Source organism: Molothrus aeneus, chromosome 7 (assembly GCF_037042795.1).
Source record: "Molothrus aeneus isolate 106 chromosome 7, BPBGC_Maene_1.0, whole genome shotgun sequence".
Classification (NCBI taxonomy): domain Eukaryota; kingdom Metazoa; phylum Chordata; class Aves; order Passeriformes; family Icteridae; genus Molothrus; species Molothrus aeneus.
The window spans coordinates 18,432,082-18,458,433 of NC_089652.1; the positions used below are offsets into that span (position 1 = coordinate 18,432,082).

Genomic DNA, 26,352 nt, shown 5'->3' on the forward strand with positions numbered 1-26,352 from the left:
AAACCAAATAGTGAAGCAGTTAAAAGGCTGTGATCAGAGCAGAATGACAGCCAGTGATTCTTATTACTCAGATGGGTGTTTTGTGTATAACACTTCTAAAATCTACACTGAAGCTTTTAGTGAATGCTGTTCCTGCTCTGAAGCAGCACTGTTCTCTCCCACACTCTCTCAGGATTGCCTTGCCACCACTGTCTTACAGTGCTCCCCTCCTACAGAGTATCTGGTCAGTGGTAGCAGCAGCTGCAGGAACAGTGCGTTCAGCATGCCAGACTGAAATTCATGTTCCAGGAATGTCTCCTGGGGGGTTGAGCAATTCAGTCAGATTCATAGTTAAAAGCCTTTCACTGTAACACAATTACCCTGCAGTGGAGAAGAGGAATGGTTGGCATTTGTTTGCTACAAATGTGCCTTGCAAAACCCACTATTACGAAATCCTTCCTTGGGTGAAATTTCCACTGACAATGTGATGTACTTCTGCTAGAATGATAGGCTTCTGTGTTGGGAATATAAGGGGGAAAATAGAATGATTAAGAATATTTTATATGGGTTTCAACATCCGTTTTCTCAAAAATATTGGGGTTTTTTCTGTCTGAAAAGTAGCAACTACAGCTGTCCAGCAGGACCCAAACAGTTCCAGAAAGTTGTGGTTTAGTGGCTGTTTAGAAAAGCATTTATTTTCTTTCTTTCACATTCTGGCTGATTATTGTTATCATAAAAAACACAGAAAGTCATTGCAAAGAATATGTCATCTTATGTCTCATATGCCTTAGGTAGGTGGGGCAGTCTTACTGGCGAAGTTACCGATTTAACTGGCCTCTAGCCATACAATTTGCAATTTCTGTCACATATTCTGCACTTCTGGCTTAGACTGTCATGACCCAAAACAAGAGAGGAAACCGCCACTGTCTGGCCAAACTGTCTCATCTTGCAGTAGGAATACTGTGTACTCCTCTGCCTTGTGATCCCCACCATTGAGTCCTTGTCTTCCAGCCACTGGAGAATAAAAGCAAGGGTGTCCAAACTTGGCCCTCCTTAGACCACCTTTCTGCCTCCTGGTAAGTGAAATCTTGCACGTAGCATGTGGGGCAGAGAATTGAAGCACACATATGCTTGTGAGAATTCTGTAAAACAGGGTATGAAGAAAAGACTGAGAGAGAACTGGGATGCTTGAGAGATAACTTGTGATGGAGTCAAAGATTATGACAATGACTAAAGCTTAAGAGGGGGCTTAGGGAGCAGGTAGAGGCAGAAGGAAAGGGAAGGGGAAGGGGAAGGGGTGAGTTGTGGTGCGAGTGAGTAACTGGAGGGAAGAAACTGTGAGAGGTAATACAGAGAATAGGAGAAAGCTGTCTGAGATTAGCTCTCAAGAGGCTCAAAGTACAGAAGGCAGTTTTGTATCTCAGGAAACCAAAACTAAAATGTTACCACTTTGTGCCTGTATTCTTCAGCCAGCTGTATGACAATGAAATAATTAGGCTTATTCACAGGTAACTCACATGATTCTGCGAGATTAGACATAAAGACAGAACTTGATGGGTCAAATCTGCACAAACTCTTTTGGGTTTGCGGGGTTTCAATTCTAGTTCTTGGCCTGATATGAACTCCCTCATCATGTCATTTGAGCAGTGTAAAATACAGAGCTCATTAATTCATTTGAAGCATTATATACTTCATATTGCCTGAAGAAGCAATCTCATGGCAGCATAATTTCCCTCCTTTCCATACTCACCATTTTTGGAGTTCAGAACCAATGTGCTTTCAAAAGTACACCCTGTAAGGATTATACAGACAAGGTGGTCAGTGCACAGAAAAGAGGCATAGACTTTCCAGACAAATCCATAACCTGGAAACACAACAAAAAAACCCTGATATGATAGCAAGGTTGCTGGCCTGGACAGATGGAGAAGACAGAACATCTAAAATAGAAGGAAAAGATACTAAATTTTTATAATATTTAATCTGAGCTGATAGTCCAGGTAATAGTCACAGACACTGTGCTCTTTTCTTCCAAGCTGATACAGGATAGTACTCGCATTGTTTAAGTTTAGTTAGGTTATTAAAACAAATGCCTTCAATTCACAATGTAAACACCTCTACTCACTCCAAAGGTCCATGTGAGACTGCAATGATTTGAAATGCACTGGGCAGAGGTGATTTCAGGAAATACCTATCTACCTTTATATAAGGGAGAAACAAGAGAAACACAAGAACTAGGGGGAAAATAGTAAAAACATGAAATATAACCTGGGACAGCTCTAGTAAAATGGTTGTTAGAAAAACTTCCATACATTTTGTGCTAAAACCTGGTGATGGTACAGGCAAAAGGATTTGCTTGTTGTTGTATAGATCCTCCTATACGCACATAATGAGACCTTCAAACATTCTTCAGTGCAGCTCTGTACAGAGATCCTCTGCTCTTATCATGAGCTTCTTTTCCAACAGAAACTCTTTGCAGGATCTCAAACTCAGGGCAACCACTTAGGCCAAGAAGTAATAACAATAATGAATAGCTTTTTTTATCCTTCAAAATGAGTCATGTTGTTCAAAAGGTAAGAGGGATTTACTCATAATGGACAGGCAGTGATGATTCAGCAATTATATTTTCAACAGACTGTCAAACAAACTTCAATGAACTATAAGAATGAATCTGTACTCATCTCATGGAAATATACAAAAGGAGTTGTTTTTACATTATTAGAAGCAAACATATTACTCCGACCCAAAAGTATAAAAGAGACTGATGGCAGCCAAGTCTCTCAGCAGACAAGCCAAACACATTTCTAAGCCCTCTTGAAGCTGTCTTTGCATTCCTTCCTCAAAGAACATTTTTAAAGCAGTTATCCAGATTTCTTTTAAGTAACACACTGCCATCATATAGATCCAGATCACTACTACTAAATGCCAAAACCACAGATACTCCATTCTGTGCTTCCAGAAATACTTGAAAATGCATCAAATATTAAAAATGTTTGCCATTGCAAAGTACCAGATGATTAGTTCATCTCAAGTGAGTTTTCATCAATCAGAAGGTTTGCATATAAAGATTATGGGGAAAATCTTTAAGACATGATATCTGCCTTTGTAGCACCTAGTAAAGGCTAGCCTTTAGAGAGAGAGAGAGTTTTGTAACACCTATAGATATAATATAGGTAAATCCCTGCTATGGCAATCTTCGCCTTCTTCTGGAGTCCAGTTGATTTCAAAAGATAGATACTAAAGATACATAGATACTAAAGTCTATGCATGTAGGCTGGAAATATAGAATTCTCTGTGTGGATACAGAGAACTTTTTCCATCTACTTGAGGAAGAGCTGTGTAAGACTCAACTGCCTGTGATGCAATTCTCTTTGAGATTGAACCAACTTTTGAGCCATCTCTAGCACATTTTAGTCAGATGAAATAATACATTTATATGGATTGACAACCTTACAAAATGTCACAGTTTAGTTTTGTATAACCATGAATTTATCATTTGAAATTCAGTAACAATTTAATATTTTTTAGGCTAAGAGATACTTTTCCTTCTGAAATAAAGGTGAAAGAAAACTTTAAAGGGCATAGGATATAAAAATATTCTAAGAAACATGGATGGAACTACATCAAAATGACACTCAGTCAAGAATTTCTTAAATCCATCCAACTATGGGGGTTAGATTTCAAAGAAATTAAAGTTCAGATTTATTTCTGAACAAAATATGTAGTGTTGACTTCCTGCTTAAAGTAAAAGGCACTGAGCAGTCTCCACCAAAACAAATGGGAAATGGAGCCCAAGCATGGTAGCCTAAGATAGACCATCTAAGCCCCAGCACTTTTGCCTTTACTCTGCTTTTCTTATCCCATAGTATTGAATACAACAAAATGTGTTTGTATGTGCAGAAGCCTAGATGAAAGCATGAAAATATATTTCTGCACACAGTTATTCTTTACAATAATTTAACTATAATTCACTTTGTTCTACACTTTAGCATTCTGGCTCTGTCTGCCAGATCAGAATATTCTGTGTGATTGCATTGCTTAGAAAATGACAAAAAAAAAGCAGCTGGAATCTCTGGCAAATCATGTAGTGTTGCTCACAATAAGCATGTAGAAGGTTAAAATTAGAGTCAGAATTTGGTTTTGAGATATTTTAAAAATATCTGACATTTGTCCTGGGAATGTACAACATCTAGCATGCATTAGAAAGATCTTTCTACATCTGAGCACACTGTAGCAAAACAAAAAAGGAAAGCTTCCAGCAAGCCAAAAAAGCAAACCAGTAACATGATCTTGAAATGCATAAATAGGATAATAACATGCAGGGCACAAGAAATAATCCCTCTGCTCTGCTATGTATTGCTTAGGCCACAGCTAAAGCACCATGTCCAATTTTGGGTATTTCAGAATGGTTTCTGTGTGCGAGGACTAGAGGCAACATGGTAACAGTCTTAAAGGATATAAAAGGACACTGTAAAGGAATAATATAAGTGTATTCCCTGTCTCTATTTTGCACAGGGCAAGAAGTAATAAACTGGAAAAAATTTAAAATTAGATACTACTCTCAACACAAACTATCCCAATTTCCCCATTAAAACCAGGAACTTGCATTAAGATTCAACACACCAGTAAATAAAAACAGTACTACTGCCTTCCAGTTATATTCATATCTGGTTTGGTATGCATATATGATGTTGCACATTTAGCTCAATAGTCAGCCATGAGAGTAGGATTTCTGTTCCTCCAGAATTCTGGGGATCCAAAACTGCAAGCTGAGCTTGTCAGACTGCAGAGGAAAGTGCAGTATTCTTTCCCATTCTAATTATTGGGCAAAATTTAATTTTGCCGAGTAATTAGAATGGGAAAGAATACTGCGCAACCATCATGGCTTAAAAAAAAAAAAAAAAAAAAAAAGTGCCATTATATGTATGTAGTGTAATACCATCCAGAGTAGGCTTCATACTGTTCATACTGAAAGAGCAATAAATCCAGAGTATTAATCCAGGCTTTGAAATTACTCTGTAGGGACTAGAATAACCTAACTTCTTGGATAAGCATTAAGAATAGGAAGAATAGTAACAGTCATATTAATTTTTTTTCTGGGTTTTTGGTTTTGTTTTTTTTTTTTGATCTCTTGCCCTTGCTTAACATTATACAAAGTTTGCAGAAATTTTCCATAAAAATAAGGCACTGGTTTATTTATTGTGTGCAAGCAAGTAGCCCTAAATGGCTCTATTACATTACAAGTGTCTGAGTGTCATAAAATAGTATTACATTCAGCTAAAAGTGAAAATCCAATTGAGTTGCAAATCATTTCATTATAGTGATTAAATCCATGACTCACCTAAGCCTATATTTAAAATTAAATATTTCTGAATTAATGTAAAAGACTTTGAGCAGACTATTTAACAAGAGCAAGCAAAGCTTAGCACAAAAAAAATGCTGCTACAGCAGCCTGTCACTCTTCAGCCAGCAGCTTAATCTTTCACTAAATTCTATAATGCTTTTTTCCTTCATTCTAGAAATACCGTTATAGCAGCATATTTCAGAGCAACACTGCATCTGCACTATAAAGCATGAGTTCAAATTCAATTTTTCAGAAGCTGAGCCAAATTTAACCTTATTTCCATATTTGTATACCTACCACTGTAACTGAGATAAAGAAAATGAAACAATTTACTATCAGAAAAGTCTTGCTGTTTTTCTCAACCACAAAAAGCAGTGCGGTATGATGCATGAATGTCCCAGTTCAACTACCTGTGCCATTTAGTCTAATTGGCTCTCCCCACTCCCATGGCAGCCACACGGACTGAGCAGTCCCTCCAGAGCAGGACACATTCCTTGGGAATTGCTAGGAGGGCATGCAACCTACCACTGCTTCATGGAGCCAGCCCTAGTCTGGGTAGGAACCACTTTCCTCTGCAGTCTGACATGGCTCATATGTGATGAAGAGAAATGCACTGATTGTGAATTTCCTTCTAAGTTATTGAATACTAAACAATAAGCAAAAAGAAATTTACCATAAGGAATAATCAGTGTCAATAGTCTCTAAGGAAAATGACAAAATAGTATACAAGAATTAGCCTAGTTCTTCTGGAACAGAAACATTACATTTTTCATTCTTAATCAAATGATTGCTTTGTCCAACTCATCATTCAGCCGCTGACAACAGCAAATACTAAGTATTTCAGAAAAAAAAAATGCAAGTAAGCCCTGTTGACAACTATAATAAAGTACCTGATTCTAGATCTTTTCTCTTTCTGGTCCAGTCAGTTAATATTTACTCTGACATTTATTTTTATCTTGTCCAAAATATATGTGGCTGTTCTCAATATCCTCTGCTTTGTCCTGATAATCTATTGGGTTTGCAGTTGTCTTGTACAAGTGAATAATTCAATTTATTTATGTGTTGCATCTAAAATATAATTCATCAGCTTCAAAATTAGGTTCTAAATCTGTGATGCTTCTCTTTCATCTCTGCTCTAAACTTGAATTGGAAGAAGTAGTAGTCGAAAGTAGCAGTAGTCGAAAGTAGCAGAAAGTAGCAGTAGTAGTTTTCTTATTTTTTATACCTCTACAATACCTGTTTGCTGATCTTTATAAAGCTACAGTCACAGATTTTCAGCTCCTCTTATTTGGAAATCTAAACATTTTACCTTGCATTTGATCTTTTTTCTTATTTTATCCAGCTTTTTGGTAGTACTTTTTAAATTCAAGTGTAGTATTTCAGAGGGAAGTAAAATTTGAGGTCTTTGCACATACACAAGCAGCTTATTGGAACAGATTTGCTGAGCAAGCCAGTCAGCTGCACAGCATCCAAGCAGTGCTTGGGGTATGTTCACCATCCAGTGAAAATGTCCCATCACAGGAGCCCTTTTACCTCTTAGTCCAGAGTCTGATTTATGTCAGAAAGTCTGCACATGCTGTGTTTCATTAGGGAGATGAGGTTTTCCTGGTAAGTACCTGGATGTGCATGACACTATTTCATGATGAGTAAATACTGACATATTGTATGATGATACAATTATATGACAACTAAAGTAGTTTTGTAGAGGATCATATCCTACTGTAGCTCCACAGTTGCTAGCAGGGAGATTCCAGTGTTACAGAGTACATGGCTGGGCTAAATGTTTTGTAGTGGGTGTGATGTGCATATTCTCAGAAGTACAGACATTTCTCTGAGCAAAAAGAATGTGCCCATACACTTTCTTTCCAGGCAGCTTACCTTCTAATATCCTATCTACCCATCACCAGTCTTGTTTAGACTTCTACAAAGTGTGTGGGGATTTTCTTATTGTGTCATCAGCACTTACTATAAGGAGCAGAAGGCAGATGGATTTGAGGTTGGCTGCATGCTACAGAAACAAATATGTCTTAACCATGTTGTCCCAATGGGCTGCCTAGACCTCAACAGCTCTTACTGAAGTTCATTTGAACTGACAGAGCTCATGCTTTTAAATGGGCATCAATAGATTAATGTGTCTGTTTGCACTGCACGTTGAGATAGTACAGGCCCAGTTTGCCAGACCAACTGACTAAAACAAGGCTGGTTTTGTACACTTTATGGTATATCAATAATCCAGTGGTTGCAACATTTCTTGCTCAACTCAGGTTCCAAATTCATTTTTTTACAGAGTAATTCTTGCCACTTGGCCTAGAAAAGATGTAATGAATATAGTAAGGCTGAGATATGTTGCATATACTTAAACCCTTGGAAAAGATAGCACACCATTTGGAGAGATTATGCAAATTGTCTTTATGCCTTTCTCCTACCAAATGAAATATTGATATTGATACATTTTTTGCATGGGCTGCAGCCAATGCCAAAGGACATGTGTAAGGACAACAGGGATTCTGTGCTGAGCATTCAAAAGATTTTGCTTTACCTTCCAGACAACTCTTCAGCAACACACCTGATTCTCAATTTGAGGCTAATAATCTGGAATTTATTAAAAACAACCCATTTAAATGTATATATTTATTTTGAAATGACATGAAAATGATAATATCAGTTTAAGAATATGGTCTCAAGAGTTTTCACAGTCACCTGAAAAGCCTCATACTGGGCAATAGCTTCCACTAAAAGTGGGATCCCTTCAATACAGAAATACATTTACAATGCATAAGAAAGAATGGTAGAGTGGAAACTTGCTGCCAAGGAAAAAATTATTTTATACATCTTGTAGGCAGTTAAAAGGAGCCACATCAGGACTTGTTACACTGTTGTGAGCATATATGCTTCTTGTGTACAAGATGCATCTTGTTATTTCTTAACTGTCATTAGCTATAAAACTGTTTCTACATTTCTAAGCAGTCAATACAGCTGAAAGAGACTGTCTCCCAAAACAGACAGAAAGTATCTCTAGTTACATATTCTGTATTTTCTGTATTTAAATGTAAAAAAAAAAAAAAAATCAACACTTCCTTAGAAATTCAACACTTGGTATATTTCCAGGAAAATTTATTTTCCAATTTAAAAAATTAAACTTGTTAGAAGAAAATGCTATTTGAACTACAAATGGTGCTCATATCTAAAAAGAATTTTAAATAGTGAAAATCACCTAAACAGTTTACAGAGCTGGCAAAAATATCTGCTTTATAATTAATAATTTTTTTTGATAATTTTTTTTTATCCTGAAAACATGTTCTCAAGTCCATGCTACAAAGAGCAGATTATAGTAACCATTCTGGGTTAAAACTAAAAAATGAAACTACAACTGTTTTAATTGTCTTTCTTTTATCTAGTTTAATCCACCTCTAGCCAATGAATTTAAATAACAACAACCAGCTCTTAAATAATCTTCTGATGAAAAGCTAAAATCAGAATTACTGTTAGTGGTGACATAAGATTTCCATTTGGAAATAAAATAATTCTTATATATCTGCGTTAATCACTTGGTATTGGTTTATTTAATAAGCATGCAATTCATGTCAGTTTTAGGGATATAATTCCCTGGAATGGTAATGCTATTGCTGAAATTTATACATACACACATACACACTCTTATGTTGTTTGATCTGGGTATATGCCTGTAAATGGTGAAATATAAATTCTGTATGACCACTGATTTAGTTTATATGCAAAACAAAATCATGGTTCACAGAATCACAGAATCCTTGAGATTGGAATGGCCTCTGGAGATCGTCTTGTCCTCCTCAAAGTACATTCTAGATGGCTCATATCAACATACCTCTTACTGATTCACAGTTCTACAAATTTTTACTTTTCTCACCTGTAACAACAAAGTCCTTAAATCACTTTTTCAAGCTATTTCTGTATATTGAAGATAAGTGCCTTGTAAATCTTTCAGAAAGCAGGCACTCGGTTTCATTGGAACACATCATCTATTGATCAAACTAATCATATTCATTATTTTGAGCTGCTCAAAACAAGAGATCTAGCCAGAGTCAATTTTGTTATGGCATTATTTGTATCCTTCAGTCTACACAATTCATAATTTCTTATTTATAGTTCGATTTTGCTATGCACTCTTTGTATAAAAGCCACATCCTTTCAAAACCAAGATCTATTAATAGCTTAGTGCACTGAAGATACACGGGCTAAACAGCAACACTCTTGGACTGATACATTACTCTAAGTAATGCAACATAAATGTCCTTCACAGGGGATTGTAATATTCTTTATAATACTATAACAGGCAAATACTAGTCAACAAACAAGTTTCGGTTTTCCAGCATCAGATAACAAATAACGTTTCCTGTTTCTTGGTTGTTATTCTTGAGGTTCCTTCCTCAGAGCTCAACACAGTGATGATGGGATACTTCCTCTGCACCATAATGGCAGAAGGGAGCATAGTTTTCATCTGTTGTACCATACAGATTGAATTCTTTTGCAATCACATGGCAATCACTTTTCATTGTAATGGAATTCCTTAACTGGGCAAGATTAAAAGTGAACTGTCTATATAAGAAAGAATACTGAAGCAGAAAGAGTGGGAGGAACAGCCGAAAAATAGGGAGCATAGAGGAGGAGCAGGAAAATATCAAAAAGGGTTGTGGAGCACATTGTAGAAGAGGGTGAGAGCTCATCAAATAGCCCTCTACAAATCTACTATATTAACCAATTTCTAGGACAGAGGGTTAAGTGGTATTTCTAGTTCTATTTTATTACTCAAAGAAGCTTCCTATATCATTAGCCTCTTTTAACGACAGTATAAAAACATCACTGCAAGGGTTTGTTGTGTGTGTTTTTAGAGAAATAAAGAATGACTGTGAGACATCAATACACATGACTATTTCTTAAGCAATGCAAACAGCAATATTTCTCTAAATATATGAAAAGCTTTAATGGAAGCATCTAAACCACTAGACTTTGTATCTACCTTCTTTGGAAAGAAGGATGAACTGGCTTGGCTTTGCTAGTCTGTTAGACATATTTAAAAGGAAGTCAAGAAAGGAAAGTGTCCAAATAGACGTCATGAAAACTAAGAAGATAAGAAAAGTTGAAGTTCTGAAAAGAACCCTTTCACCAAGCCTGCTAATAAAGACGGTCCATCTCTTCATTACCATGCTACTCATCCACCTCTGTTACTCTGCACAAAAGGGAAAAAAGCAGTCTTTATAGTTGTACATGATTATATTTTCCTTTTGTATTGAGTTCAAAGTCTTTTTAAAAAAGCAAGAGTAGATTGCTCACAATGTAATGGGCCATTCCCAGGAAACGAAAAAAATGGCCTTAACGTTTTATATTAATACAATAGGTTATGTATAAAACAGGTTTTAAAAAGTTAATGCATATTAGCTTAGAACAGCCATATTTTAACACTGTGCGACTGAAAGTTCCAGTAGAGCAGATGAATGAAACTACAGAAGAAAAAAACCCGCTATGACAAAGAGATAAAGGTTTAACTAAAAGGACTCAAATCTGTATTTCAGGTGCCTCTTTACCTTCCATCAGGAAAAGAGTTATTAAGAGTAATGAAATCAGAGATAGAAAATACAAAAAGTTTTTAGATCCTTCTGTGCAAGGCGGCGACACCGGCCTTTACTTCTTCACTTTATAATGATTCCTTTGAGTTGTGGTTCTGAAAAAGCTGTGAAACATCTTCCTGTTATTTCTTTTTTATCTTTCCAAACACTGGCCAGGAATAACCCCATCCTATTCTTTTCTTGGATTTTTGAAACACATATTGACTGTAATGACTATAAATTATCTGGTTAATGTGTTGGATTTATAAAAGTGTTAGAGCTCCTCTACGCTGCTATGAGGTGTCTTTGAGAAGGTGCAAGGCAAAAGAAGAATCTAACTTTTTCCATGCCTGTTTCTACTTTAGGCCACTTCAAATACTAACTTTAGAAAATTTTTTAAGCTAACTGGATTTTAGGACAGTCTCACCACATCACTCCCCACCTGATTAGCTGTTGGCTCTCTCTTCACCGCAAGTAGCAGTAGACTGCTAGCCAACATCACCTCTACCAAATAAGTCCCCTGTGGTCACCATCCTGATGGTCAGTTTCTGGGTGATAATCTCCTAATCACAGTTTTTAAGATTCAGATACTAGGATTTCTACAGACCTCGGTTACAACGTGCACATGTAAAAGAAGCAACTGTTTCACAGCTTTGGTCACTCTTAGTGTACTGCACTAACCTCTCTAAAGGTGACACAAGCACTGAACCAGTAGTTTCCACCACATCATTGCACACTGCAAAACACAGGAAGCCATGTAATAAACCTTGCAGTACTGCATCTTCAGCCCTGATCTGCACACCTAGGACTATAATTGAATGGCTTATGTGCTGCATGACAGAAATAAACAGGTACTACAGAGTTATGAATCCTTTCCATCAACCTATTTAATCTCCTAAACAATTGGAACAAGATCAAGGTTTTGGGATGAAATGTCTCGAGAAACACTATGACCACTGCTTCTTACCTCAAAATTTTCTTCAGCTCATTTTGATCTGTGCAGAGCCATGACTACCAGAACGCAAAAAGAAGCATTTCAGTGTCCAGAGAGAAGTTTCTGGTGGAAGATTACAGGGTCTGGGTTTTCTTATCACAAAGTAGCCATCATATTAGAAAATTTTTAAAAGACATTTTTGGTCAGCTCAACATCTAATACATAAAGGAAAATTTCAAAATTTAAGCAAGTGTGCTCTTCCAACAGTTCCTCCCATCCTACTTAAAATGCAAGTCAAAAAGTATAAATAATTTTTAAAAGTGCTGCCAGTAGTCTGTTTCCAAGCATTGGCTGGCCTTATCTCTTATGATGACCATTTCTTTGCTGATGGCACTCAAATTATTTAGATACATAATACTATTTAGGTTTTCTGACACACTTTGCATTTGACTGGTTATTCCTGATAGAAAAGTGATCTGTAAACAGAACTGTGAGCCAAGTTAAGAAGCAGGTCTGCCTATGCTAGTGATGACCTCAAGTAAAGGGTATTAAAAAAACACAGACTTAAGTACAAATGTATCTAATATAAATCTAAAAAATTTAAGAGTAAAAGACTTTCAGAGTTTCTGCTCAATAACAGCAATTCTGAGGAGAAATGGTATTTGACCTTCTTCATCTCTATAACAGTAGTTTCATTTATGCTATGGTTCTTTCTTGTGGTCCCAGTAAGAATTGAGACTACTTTAGATCTACACTATCTGTCTCTGTATGCACAGCGTGGAAAGCCAACAACAATCTCATGCAGTAAAAACTTTAAAAATCAATAGTACTGGAAAATTGAATTTGGGTTCTTCTCAGACACATACTATCAAATTGTAAACACAGTACCAAAGTGAGAATTGCAGGAGACCTGATCTCTCCCCTACTTTTCTGAGTGGTTTCATTAATCCAATTTTTCTTTGCACAAATGGTGCACGTGGAGAGAATTCTTTTATTCCTATGAATGAAAGCATTTGTATGCAAATAGAACATTCAAATGCAAATGAATGTATTTGCACAAGAAGAACTTGCCCACCTGCCACGCAGCCTTGGCTTTTCGACTTTCAGGGCCGGGGTGCTCAGAAGCAGAGAATGAATAGGAGAATAAAAATGCCAGCAATATTTCAAAAGGTGAATGGTCAGTCACTGTGAGCAGCAAATGGGAAGGATTAAACAATGGTGAAAAAAATTAGGAAAAATGGAAATGTGCAAAGAAGATTATTACAACTGTTAACATAAGGCTTGTACACAGACCACCACTACCCAGACCTGAAGCAGTGGCAAACTAGAATCAAGGAAAGAGGAAGTACTATAAGTGAAATCAAGGCTTTTGACAAATTCTTTTGTTTGCCTTTTTATTTAGAAGCTGTATATATTACATGCAAGGATATAATCTTCTCTGAAATAATGGAATCTTACCACACTGAGACCCTGTTGATGGGACCTGGAGAGATTCTTAAAATACCAGAAAACAAGTTATTTGCATTCACGTATTTCCATTATTTTTCCTTATACAAATGATTAGCTCTTAAAAAATAAAATTCTTGTTGTTTTCTAGAATTCCCTGTGCTCTCAGCATCACTGCTATGCTGACCACATGAATCTGTTTCATCAGGCCAACTTGGACTTCTAGTAACAAAAGTTTGAAAGTCAGTATTGGAAAGATCTGAGAGTAGTGCATCATGCAGTTGAGGATCTGCATCCTTTAACTCCTTGTTACTAGAAGCAGCAAGATTATTCAGATGATTTCTCAACTGTTTCTGGTTACATCTTGGATGAGCCAAGGAATTGCAGCATATATCCCAAAAGTCTATCCCAAAGACAAAACAACACCAAAACCCCATTGCCCTGCAATGGCTGTTCAGGAGCTGGTTGTTGACATACACATGCAGCAGGTGGACTTTCAGTGAAGCATATAAATCCTGCAGAGCAGACTAAGGGAATAGCTTTTTGGGGGGCAGAGCAGCCTGCCAAAGTATGCCTGCTAGGTGACTGAAGCATTGAATCTCACAGGAGCCCTCCTAGACCTAGCTGAAGATTTTGGGGCCATACAGCCCCCAGAGATTTTTTCCTTTTTAATTTAAAACGTGTCATTACCCCTTACTTTCTGCCACCTGTTCTGTTTATAAACTTCTGCAGGGCCCCTCCCTCTGCTCCAATTTCCAACAAGCTGTCATGTTGCCCTAACCCATGGGGCCACCTCCTCCCCAAAGCATTGAGATGACTCATGTGCATTCATGTATGCAGAGTGGCAGCTGGCCCTAAGGCCAACCAGGAGTGTGACCCATCTATCAGTTATTTGATTTTCTTGAAACTCTGAACCCTGCTAAAATAGACAACTCATGCAGAGCTTCACTGCTTAGTAGTACTTCTGTAATTTCCTTGATTTTTACAATGGTTTCTGGAAAGCTACCATTCACAAAAAATGTATGGAAAAACTTGGAAGTCCATTAAAATTTTCATCATTTCAGACTCAAGACACCCTTACTTCTAGGAACCCCAGGTGCAAATTCAGGGAGTTTCCTCAGAAAAAAAAATAGTTTTATTCTCTCTGAAATCACAGTCAGCTAGCTACTACAGATTAGCCATCCTTACCCACACTCTCCTCCTCCTCTTTCTTCACTTTCCATCAGTTTGCCAGTCAACAATGCCTGTCTGATGAGTATCACTTAATTTTGTGTTACCAAACCCTCACAAATATAATTTCAAGTAGTACAAAGCATGGTCTCAGTAAAGGTGGTTTCAGGGTGTTTTTGCAATTCAGGAAGGAGGCTCAGGTGATGAAAGCAGTCCAATTACATTGTATGAACTCGTTTCTTACTGAAAATGTCAGTTTGTAGGTTTTCTTTGTGACTGGAACAAATACAAGCTTTTAGGGCTTTCTGAGAACCCAGACACCACAATATGATCAACAAGGGAAAACCACCCCTGTGATACATTTCTCTCCTCCACTTCTAGCTCTGAATGGGAAATGAAGGAAAGAACCTTGGCAGATTTACTGGGTGTTTTAGAACTTCTCTTTCCCTGAAATGATCAGTGCAGGATTTCACTCACTGCCTCCAGGAGTATGTTCACATAGGCTTTCCACCTTCACACACATTGTGAACTTGAACAGTGCCTTGATTAAACATTTAATTTCTTTCTTCCTTTCCACAAAACTGATTTAGATCTTGGTGTCTACATGAAGTGCAGCATTAATATATGTCATGCAGCCTGTATAAACCCACAAGAATCTACCATGTCAGTTTTTGTAAAAATCTAGTTTTAAACATCTTACAACCTTAAGTCTTATAACCTCAGCATCTGTTAGAATGCTGTTTACTGGCCTGCTGCCTTCTGCTCTAAGCAGGGCTGAGAGTTTACATGTCCTGTTTTTGTGGCCAGTGTTTATGCTGGCACGATCTGAACAGCTCCTGCTCAAATCCCAACTACAACATTTTATTAATGTTATCACATTAACATGCAGTTATCACCATAATCCCATATTAGGGCCTGAGGAACCTAGCTCTGATAGTAGGGTGTATTTTCAGTTCAAAGTCTGTAGCCAGAGGATTACTAAATCCCCCAGTTGTGAGAAAATTTTCCCATACCAGAGTCAAATCAGTGAGAAAACACACAGGTCCCTCAGCCTTCTCTTTAGGATGCAGTTGAGTAACTTATTCCACATCTTCAGACTGGTAAAATTAATTTCCCTCAAACCTTTAAACCCACCACTTTGAGGTTTTGCATATTCTTCAGGTACTGGGTTAAAGATACATGACTTGGGCATTTTGCACACTCTAGGCACTCTCTAAGCACTACAGGAAAGAAAAGAACTTTTCACCCCATTTCAGAGTTTCCAAATTTCTTATGCCCACCTCTCTATCCAGCTAGTAATGCTTTGCCTTTGTCTAAGGGCATTACACAGCACTTCTCACCAGAATTTATGACTCTCAATGAATAACTGAATTCATATACAACTTAGACACTCAAGACAGTTAAAAGAGTAGTCCCACAGGGAAACAATGATGTGCTTGCACCAAAACAGCACAGGTACTGCAAGAGCATAATAGTAATAAACAAAATTGCCATTCCACCTCACAAAAAAAAATTTGCATGTATCAACAGCCTTGCACAAAATGGGAACTAAACCCATGAATGCATTTCCAAAATACATGCTTGGAGAGATGCCATAAACAGCAGCATCACAACAGGAAACTAGATACACTTCCAGAGGTCCAGTATCTCTTATCACACATACCACTGTGCCAACTAGTAAGTTAAGGGCTTGGAGAAAATGTCATTTCTTTTTGCAGGGGAATAAATCCTGTATATATAGCACATACAAAGTAAAATTCTAAGACTGTTGAGAACAGAAGGTAATAAAGCAATTCCTATCTTCTTTCCAATTCCACAACTAGTTAATATTAATGAGCCAAGAAAATTCTTGCCACCCATTTTCAAATGTTCATTCATGTTCTGCACTTTGTACCAGATCCTTCAGCTACTTGCAGATTCAAACACTGCAAGGGAGGTAGGGTTACTTGTGTCTAAAAGCAAAGAAATAATATAGTGCTTTAATCACAGACCATCCCTAATTGGAAGCTGTAAATTAATGATCTATACCTATACTACAGCCTTTCTTGAGAAATGTTATGGTTTTTTGCTAAATTATAATTTCAGTTCTGTGTAGACTATATGAATATCTACAGTGTTTTAATAATCTATTTGTATATACGTATTGGTAGCTTGATGGAGCATGTTCTACAGCATTAATAAAAAAAATCAATCTATAGCTCTTAAGTACTTTACCATTGAGACATAAGTACCATTTCAATTGGACTTATTAATGAGATTTTTTTATTTTTGTGATTTAATGCACTATGGCTATTCTACACTATATTTAGCTTTCCCATGTGAAAGCTCATAAACCAGAGACAAGAATGGTGATAGCCTATGCCACCACAGAAAAATGTAAAAGAATATAAATTGGAAATACATGCCTGTCAAATACGTAGATGCCTCTATTAAGTTTGTTTTGTGGCTGTGCTTCTAGAAATATTTTCTACAATTACATAGCTGGGGCAGCTGTATGCATCATATTTTGCTGGTTCGGGAATTGTGTTCTATTTTGGACAAGCCAGGCAGGCCATTTGAATAAGTGGCTTTAGTGTCTTTCTTGGTAGACAGCAATAATGGCTAAATGATTAAATCCAGGAGATGGCAAAAATAACAAGTCAGTACTAATTATGAAATTTTTAGAGTATCATAGAATAATGATGGCACACAGCTTTTGCAAGAGGAAATTATCCAGTTTTGCTATTCAATTCAGATGCCAAGCTCCAAATTTGCTTGTTTGATTGGGCTGGCACTCTTCCCTCAGAGACTAGAAAAAGCTTCCATTAGCTTTCATTGGCCTAAATCAGAAACATCTGTTAAAAGCACAAAACACTCATTGGTTGAGATCAACAGTCAGAAACCTGCACAAAGGCAGAATCTTTCCCCTAAGGTAGGTGACAAGGAGTCATGTGTCAGCATTACTCTGCATGTCAATATTTCATTAAATTCCTAACTCAACTCAAGCCCGTGTCTTTCTTTCAGCTCTCTTAATGATATTCTAAAATTAAAATTCATCATCTAAAATTAAAATTCAGTATGTTTCTGTCTTCCTGCAAACTGGTGCTTTGGTAGTCTTCACGACACCATACAAATGCATTAGAAGTTTCAGAAAGCTAAGGGAAAAAACCCAGACTCTTTTGGTCATTTAGAATTGCTGAAACACAGTGCAAACAAACTTAAACAGTCATTTTTTCCATCTCATGCTCTTCTCTTTCAGATATAAAGATTTGATTTGGAGCATTCTGTGAAATCACTTCTGGCTACTACAGACTTACCAGGTCCACATTATTGCTGTTTTTGAGGAAAAGAACACGGCCCCATCTACAGGTTTTAGCTATACCCCACTGAAAATAAGCAGAAAACAGAGGATTATTCAGCATGTAGCTGTGAAGTGTCTGTGTTAGGGTATGTTTGTCCGGCTGTGCTAATTGCATCCAAACCCCCATGCCCACGCTCCTGCTGGCACTACTCCATCTCGACATTTACTATAGCTCTGCTTCCTTCCCTCTAATAGTTTCTGGCATGTTCTCCAATCCCCTATTTCTAATCCTGACACCCCTTTGCCAAACTGTGGAAGCAGCTTGGGGAAAAGGAAAACCAAAACAAAGCAGCCATCATCTTCAGCTGAAACTCACCCGCGTGCGTGGCTGCCTTCCAACATGTCTGCCAATGCCTGGCTGCCACAGGAACTACTGCAGGAGTTGGAAAATTGAGGGGAAGGAGCAAAAATACACAACAGGCACAGAAATTAATGTTACTGGCTTTAAAAGCAACAGCCATCTGTTTTCCTTACTGCCTGGCAGCATCAGGAGCTCCCTGCGGTGAGGATGGAGATTTGGCAGGTTTCCGTAACCCTGTTGAGCTTGTACTGTCCCTACCAGCATCCCCTGCTGCTTCTCTCCACACCCTCAGACCAATTATACTTGGACTTTTTATTGCAGCAGCAGTGCCCACACAACCTTACACTTATGGGCACTTTAATCACCAACACCTATCCAAACCAGCAAAGTTCAACTACTGCTTAAGCATGTCATTTCTAAATTTTGGAATTAATATGATTTTGCAGCCATGTTGGATCCAAATAATAGAAAAACTGGTTTTAAAATGTAGCTGAGGCAGAGTTTACTCCTGAAAAAAAGAACTTGATTTAGTTTGTGATATCATGATCTTACCTATATTACCAAGATGTTAAGAAAAAGTGTGCTGTGTTTTCCCTCTGTGGCTGCCATTTGAGTTTTTATTTGCATAATGCTGCTTTCCCAGGCAGAAGGTTGTCAGAAAAACAGAGTATGAAACCTGTCACAGAAATGCAACAAAGAGAATTTGGAGGCTTTGTTTGCAGTAGATCAAAACTGATTTCAGTGTATTTCATTGCCATAAAAATGAAAATAGACATTTTCTCCGTATATAAGGTTATTATTAAGATTTTTCTTCATTATCTGCCAACTTTAAGCAAAAACAGCAAGTACTAGAAAAAAATATAGCAGGTAAAAGAATGTAAGAATTTACATTAGTAAAAAACCCAGCTATCCATAACCACAATCTTCCCTTGAAGTAGCAGCTTTTTAGTGCAGTTCTTCAGGGCTGTTTCTGTTCTCAGTTATCACAGTTTTAATATAACTTACAATCACTTCCTAGAGACTTAGTTATCCGGATTTTACAAAGCGTTATCTGCTTTAGGAAAAACCAGAGTGCTGCATACAGTAATCTGTCATGCAACAGCAAGAGCAGCTGGTGTAGCTTACATAAAATGGCAAATAGCCCATGCAATAAAATGTAAGCATGTTCATAGCAAGAGCAACTATTGGCATAGAACAGATGCCAAAATGTATTTCTATTTGGATCACAAATAAAATAACCTGTTTATCTTCTGTCATAATGAAGATAAAACAACAGGATACAATTTCCTTAAATTTGGGGGTGGCAGATTCTCTTAAAATTTAGATTTTGGGGTTTTTTAAATTTTATTTCACATATATTTAGTGCTCCCGGTTACATGATCTGAGTTATCACATAGACCTCAGCAAGTCAAAATCCAATTGGTTAGTTTATCTATCACCTCATCACTTGAATTGTGGTGGTTTTGAGTGAAGCGTTGTTTGTTTTTTTGGGGATGGGTTTTCTATTCTGCTCTGGGGGTTTTCTTACATAAAAGCAGAACATGGAATCAGTGAGGTTTTTTTCTGGTTTTGGTTAGGTTGTTTTGGGGTTTTTTAAAGGAAGGAGATTGTCCATTCAAGCATTTAGTACCTGTTTCAGACAATTTATTTTTTTCTTCTAGTTGTACTGCAATAGCTTTAACCACCAGGTGTACTTGGATCACAGATTACTAAATGCTCTGTCCTTGTGTTACCAGAAGCACATTGGAGGAAGGCTGGAATTAGGCTGCATCCCAGCTGCAAACACACAGTAGTTGACAGTACATCCCTGTGAGAGGGATGAGGGGCAAGACCTGCTTAAGACATCTGAAGCTATTGAAATACAGACTAAAAATAGTAGCAGTGATCTCCACCACATTGGGACCCACTCTGTTCATGGACTTAGCAGCAATTTAATCACTGACTGCAGAGGGTACGGTTTGATGTGCTGTTTTCCATACACCTCCCTAAGAAAGGTGATCTTACAGTGGTATACTCTAGATGCCATTATAGGAGTTCAGTAGTGCCTCCTGTTCTGAAGGCATTTACAAATCCTATCTAAGGCCGTATTTTCTCCCTTTTTTCTCTTGTTAAAGGATTGTTTGCTCAGTTTGGTTCTGCAAGAGGATCAGGTTTCCATTTTCTACTCGAAGTGCCTTGTCAGAAATGCTTAGTGTTTCAAACAATTAGTCCCTTGTAGGCCTTTGTTTCCTTGTCATTGACAGCAACGTGAGCTATGGGCCCACAAATACAGTTTTACAGTCAACTCTGTCTATAAGCCACTGATATTTGCTGAGGAGTGAAATCCCACCATGGGTCAATATTAACAGGTATGAGATAAAAGGAGGAGTTAGGGAAAGCAAAGTGGTTGCTTTGGTTAAATTTTTGCATCTTTTTGTGGACAAAATTGTGAGGATACTAAAGCTTAACATCCTGCCTTTTGCATAGTGGTAACAGCAGCAGTATGGCGTAACTATATGTGACAGCCACAATGACTCCTTGTGCAGTATGTTTAATGATCTGTGTTTAATGAGAGCTGAGACACTTCCTGGACACTGTCCATGACAGTCCTTCTCTGAGGCTATATTCAAACATTTAATGTGAGAAGAAATCCTAGAGCAAGTATTTTCTTGCTCCTTCTGCTGTGACTAGGAACTCACCCAATGTGAATGAACGTTGGAATGACCCTGTGATAAACAGAAAATAAAAGCACAGCAAATGGAGCCACCTTTTTCTTCTGAGTGGATTTACCCAGCTTCCTAGTTATGATAGTTTTAACATTGATAGTAATAAGGGCTTTCTTATTTCTTTAAAGTCATATACCTTCCATGAATAAATTCCCATTTTAATGTCACAAGTGAGTAGGATTTGGGATGTAATGCTTACCTCTTCCCATCTTCTTTCTCCTAAACTTCCTAGTCAAAAACGTTCTAATCGTAAGGAATCTACAAGAACCTATGAGTGGATTGAAACCCACCAAAAAAGGAGCACATCAGTCCTACTCTCAGTATCTCCACAGTGCCACCAAGTCATTGGGAAGTGAATAGTACTTAGAGAAAGAAACTCACTCTGCAGAGAACACAGTTGGGTTTTTTTTAAATTATCCCACAGGCATGAGTTCCAACATGTTTGGGCCTCCTCCAGCTGTACATTGAACACCTGCAAAGTACATCAGAGTCCATCAGAGCCCATGGACAGAAAGTCAGACTTTGTGCTTTGCGAACAAAAAAAAGAGGGAACAATTTAGCATGAACACTGTGGTCTAGATTGTGCTTCAGAGGCTTAGGCCTTTCTGAGTTGACAGAAAGAATGAGTTGTTCGACTGGTATTTTTGCATTTTAGCATAGATGCCATGAGGCCTGAAAAGCATTTCCTGGAGCAGCAACTACCTGGTGGGTTCAGTGGGTGCATCTTGAACGTGGCATTTACTGTCAGAACCAGCACATCATGCTGCAAAGGAATGGGGCTTGGGACTTTTTACCTGTCACCTTCAGCAGGCTGAGAGCTTTTCATGTTTCCCTTTTCATGCCTCCTATGTCATGGATCCTGTGTAAATTTGGCCTTGCTTAGGAAGATTATCACTCCCAGCAGAGACTCTGGGAAGGAAACATTCCTTGAGCTCTCTCTCTATCCTGAAACAATAGAATCACTAATAGAACTCCCAGCTGCTATTATAGTTTTCATAATATAAACACCTGCCTGCAGCAATGACACAACCAAAGTAATAGACATTTGTCCACTGTACAGCTAGAAATTACTTTCCAGCACTACAGAACCAGGCCAATTACAAACAGGTAAGCTATAGCTGAGAGAAAGGGTAATCCTATTCTGGTCTGGCAGCCATACAGATGCATATATGTTTTTTAAATGGTCACCTTAGCTCTGCATTAAAGTTGGTTTGAAGCCAATAGTTCATTGCCCTAAGAAATTGCATTCCTTATGGGTTAATATTTCACTTGACAGGAATCCTTTCTGGCCAGAGATCAACTATGCAAAGAGGTTTGTATCTCATTGTTTCCAGGAACAAGACGTTTTCAAACCCTTTTCAAACACTGCTGAATCAAAATATATACTCCCCACTTCTCTTCCTTCTATTTAAATCTGTAACTCCAGGTCTTCTATTCCTGTCCTACAACAGGTTGGTCACTAACAAAGAGCTTGACCTTACTGTTAAAAGGTGGTAAATCAGTCATTGCTCCTTTTGTCTTACCTTACATATGGTGGGCAATGGAACAGTTTGGATTTTATGCTCCTCTTTCATGTGCTACTATTGTCTCCCTGGAGTCTACTACAAGGAAGTGTACCAAAATTTGGGAATTATGCTGGAAACAGCAAGACTGGGGGAAAAAACCACTATTGAGTCAGAAAAGCTTGTAGGTGATTTGGGTAAAGAAGTTGTATAGGAAAAATGAATCAGTAACAGGGAAATTATAAAATGTATAATGACAATGGAGTTTGCTTTTAATAATTTCATTAAATGCTTGCTTCTTTTTGAGTGCTTTAAGTCTCTCAACATCAAACCTTTACTAGAAAATGTGTGTGGTAAAGATAAACAAGGCTGCTTCAACACCTTTCTGGGCAAAATATACTTCACTTACAAAAATCTCAGTCCAACTCTTTATGCAGTATTTAGATACTGCTGCTCTTCAAAAACATGCATCAGCCATTACACAGCAGCAACTTCACTCAAAAGCTAGGACAGAACAGAATCACTTAGAAACACATTGATCATAAATACTACTGATATACAATAATAGATCAGAGAACTTTTCACATATTAACTATTTATAGGACTAATCTCAGAACACCTCTTCAAAGGACATTTAATTACCTGTCTGCTGCAATAAATCAGTGATGGAATTAAGAAAGGAGTCCTGAATCCTTACCCTCTTAACTACAGACAGGAGTTCCCCATGCACACTCTATCAGTGAAATCAATGGAAGTTGCACCTTCTTCCCACCTCAAAGGCAAGCAGGTGATAACTCAGAGCATATTGCCTATGTCCTCCTGTACCCCAGTCTCCTGAGGAAGCCACAGCTTTCCCTAGTATGATATGCATCGATCACATTATAAAAACCAGTCCCTCAGCCCTATAGCAAAGGCATGTAGGTTATGTTACAGGAATTTGAAAGTATTCTGGGTCACTCAACAAGACTGTTTCTATGGATAGCAGAGCTTCAGGGTGAAGGAAACCCACTGTATGTCTCACTTGCCAAACTGAAAGTGCTTATGTAGTTGTGGCCTTCTTGTAGCATCAGGTATTTATTAACTCTAGTGTTTTCAACCACATCTGCACAGAGTGCTCTAGCTGAAAACAAATGCAAATGAGCAGAGAGAAAACGTGTCTAATGTGATCACTGGGATGTTTATGCTGTACCTCACACATACCAAACAAGCAAGTCTACCCACTTTTTGTTTGCTGTTTACCCTCATGCAGTACGTACTCTACAACTGTCCTAACATGTATTGGCAGGTCTGAGAAAGACAAAGAAAGATTCTTTGCTTCAGTCCATGTGTACCATACATTAGACCCTTGCAAAACAAAGCAAAAAATGGGACTTCTGATTTGGCTATACCCTCCTGACTTGATTGTGCTTCTGCTCTTTTTCTACTTGTTTTACAACAGAAAAAACCACAAAACCAAAACACCCCCCCCAAAAAAAAACAACAACCAAAAAAAAAAAAACAGAGACAGAGCTTCCCAGTTTTGTTTAGCTTGAAACAAAGGAGGCGGGTTTTTTATCTTTATGAATTAAGACGTGAACAAGGACTACACAAATAAGATTGAAAGAACAGTATTCGGTTTTCCCCTGGCCTTACTTCCAGAGCTGAAAGTACCTTTATTTTTTAAATTCTTGGTCATGTGGAAAAGGAAATTTTAGCCACAGTTGTTTAGTTTCATAGTGGCCAGTCTGAAACATCTGCTATACAGTTGACTGAAACATTCACATCTGGAATGAAATTAAATTTGTTCCAAAAAATGCTCCAGGGTGCTTTATCACTTGAGGACCAGGAGTCAGATCACAAAACTCACTGTTCACACAGTTGCAGAACAGTAACTCAAAAGCAGCAATAATTCAGCTTTACAGTCCTGATACACTTCTATAATAGTCACTTCTAAAATATATTTTCCCTTTGGACTGATTCATTTGACCATCCTACAAAGTTTGTTGATTTGGAACAGTGGGTGACTCCACATGGATACACCTGCACAGCCAATTAACAACAAATATCTGAGCCAGGCTTGGCACATGGAGGTGCCCCTAGGATGGGAACACACAATTACAAGGACTCAAGCATTACTGAAAGGAGGTGAAAACAGAGGTGGAGCTGAAACAAGTTTTAAAAAAAATGTTTATGTGGATGAAAGGGCAAACATTAAAAAAGCAAGATTTTGTACAATTTCACAGTGGGGGAAAGCAAATGAAAGGGGTCAAAGTGGAAAACAATATTGTTAATTTTACAAATAAAAGTTTATTAACTTTATTAAGTTGCAAAGGACCGAGCTTAAAGTTATGTATATGCAAAAAAATTAGTAGAAAGTGTTTACTGTTTGAGTTAGTCAAATTTTGCTCAGTGACAAACTTATGAAGTCAGGTTAACTTCAGAAAAGATGCCATTTATTTACGAATCAAATTTAATTTGTAGTTTGTTTACTAAAGATTTTTATGCAAACAAATACAAATAAACTGTCCTGGTTTATTAACATAATTTGAAAAACTAAATAAAGTCGTTAATGAATATTTTAGAAGGTTGAAAAGCCAACCCAAAACTTTAAATGTAAATTAACTCAGGTTAGAGGGAGATGTTGTTACAGTGCCAGGAATTCAGCATGAGGAGGAAAAATAATTTTTGTACAGCAATGAAGAGATTTTAGCTGCATAAATGCTGTTGTTTGTTTCTTTCTTTGAAAAGGAGTGAGAAACCTCCTGAGGAGCAAAAAAAAACCCAAGCCTTGAAACCATAGTTTGTATTGCATACAGTCAAAAAAGCCAGGACAGCTCACCATACCTGGGGTCTGTGCAGAAGAGTCAGTGCTGTCTGACCTGTTTTGTGCAGCTTCTAGTCCAGACCAATGAGGTGCAAATTATCTGCGCTTCAGAAGTGTGCACCAGTGCTCTGCCTCAGCTATTATGCACTGACTACAATATTTGGGGTGCAGGTGTTATTTTTTTTCATGTAAGTGTCATGTTAATCATGAGAGTGGTGCCAACTCACCAAACCTTCATCATTCAAAAAGTTGCTATTTTAGGGAAGGGATGGCAGGTTTCATCTTTGTCCAGGAAGAGGCCTCTCCTGAGCCACAGGACCTCATTGCAGGAGCAATGCTGATGGGCTCCCAATAAAGGCACTTCAACCCCGGTGCATTTCTGGTCAATGTCATATCAGTAAGCAACAATACCTTTCTACCACCTCCTTTTGGTGGCAGAGAGGACCAAGAAATAGTGAAAAAGTCAAATCATCAGGCAGGACTGTGTAGGTAATGAGAAGGGGCATGTGTGAATGCTGATCGCTTAGGAAACAGTACTGGGATAGGAGAGAACATTTCTGCTACAAAATTTAAATTGAACTAAGATCAGATCATCCTGCTGGTATCTGGAAAGGAATACCTGCTACAGTAATTAAAAAGTGTTAAACAAGAACTTTAAAAACAAGATCTTTCACATGAATAGGAGATGCTCTTCTAGCCCTAACAAATGTTCATGGGTGGCATAGCAAGCATTTTGATTGGTAGTTCTTTATTTCAGCGTAACTTGGCATTGTAAGAAATTTTATATGTATCTAATATGAAATTCTGACCCTTAAGAAAAGTAGTAGTGTCATCCTAAACTAAACTTATAATCTTAGAAGATTTTATTATGTCTAATCCAGGCTCTTCATAGAGATGGTATCTTTGCTTCTTTTTTTACCTTCTATCTAAAATCCTTCTCTGAAGTGCTTTCAGTAATGGACTGATTCACATATTTTTGTTTCTTTCTGAAATATCTCAGATTTTGTTTCCAAAGTCAGGAGATATGTTCGAATTGCATTTTCTTCACACTCTCCTTCTTGATTCTTTTGTTTCTTTCAGCTTAACAATAAAGTTCTCATTAGTTCAGATCAACAGTTCACATTAGCCTATTATCCCATCACTAATAGCAAAGGCCTGGGGAAGAATTAGGCAGGGCAAGACTTTAGCAATGCTTTCCAAGACTAACCTCTCATTAAACAAGAGTCTTTTGAACATTAAACAATTTTCA

The 26,352-nt window shown here is 37.7% G+C and overlaps 1 long non-coding RNA gene across 2 annotated transcripts in view; it reads right to left on the reverse strand.

The window, feature by feature from the left end:
- Positions 1 to 18,187, reverse strand: part of LOC136558994 (uncharacterized) — a 33,324-nt gene extending 15,137 nt beyond the window's left edge. For both annotated transcript variants that reach the window (XR_010783950.1, XR_010783949.1), the window contains exons 1-3: positions 18,109 to 18,187; positions 17,749 to 17,817; positions 1,730 to 1,771 (exon numbers count right to left, since the gene is read on the reverse strand). This is a non-coding gene — a long non-coding RNA (uncharacterized lncRNA). The remainder of the gene's footprint in view (positions 1 to 1,729; positions 1,772 to 17,748; positions 17,818 to 18,108) is intronic.
- Positions 18,188 to 26,352: the final 8,165 nt, after the last annotated feature.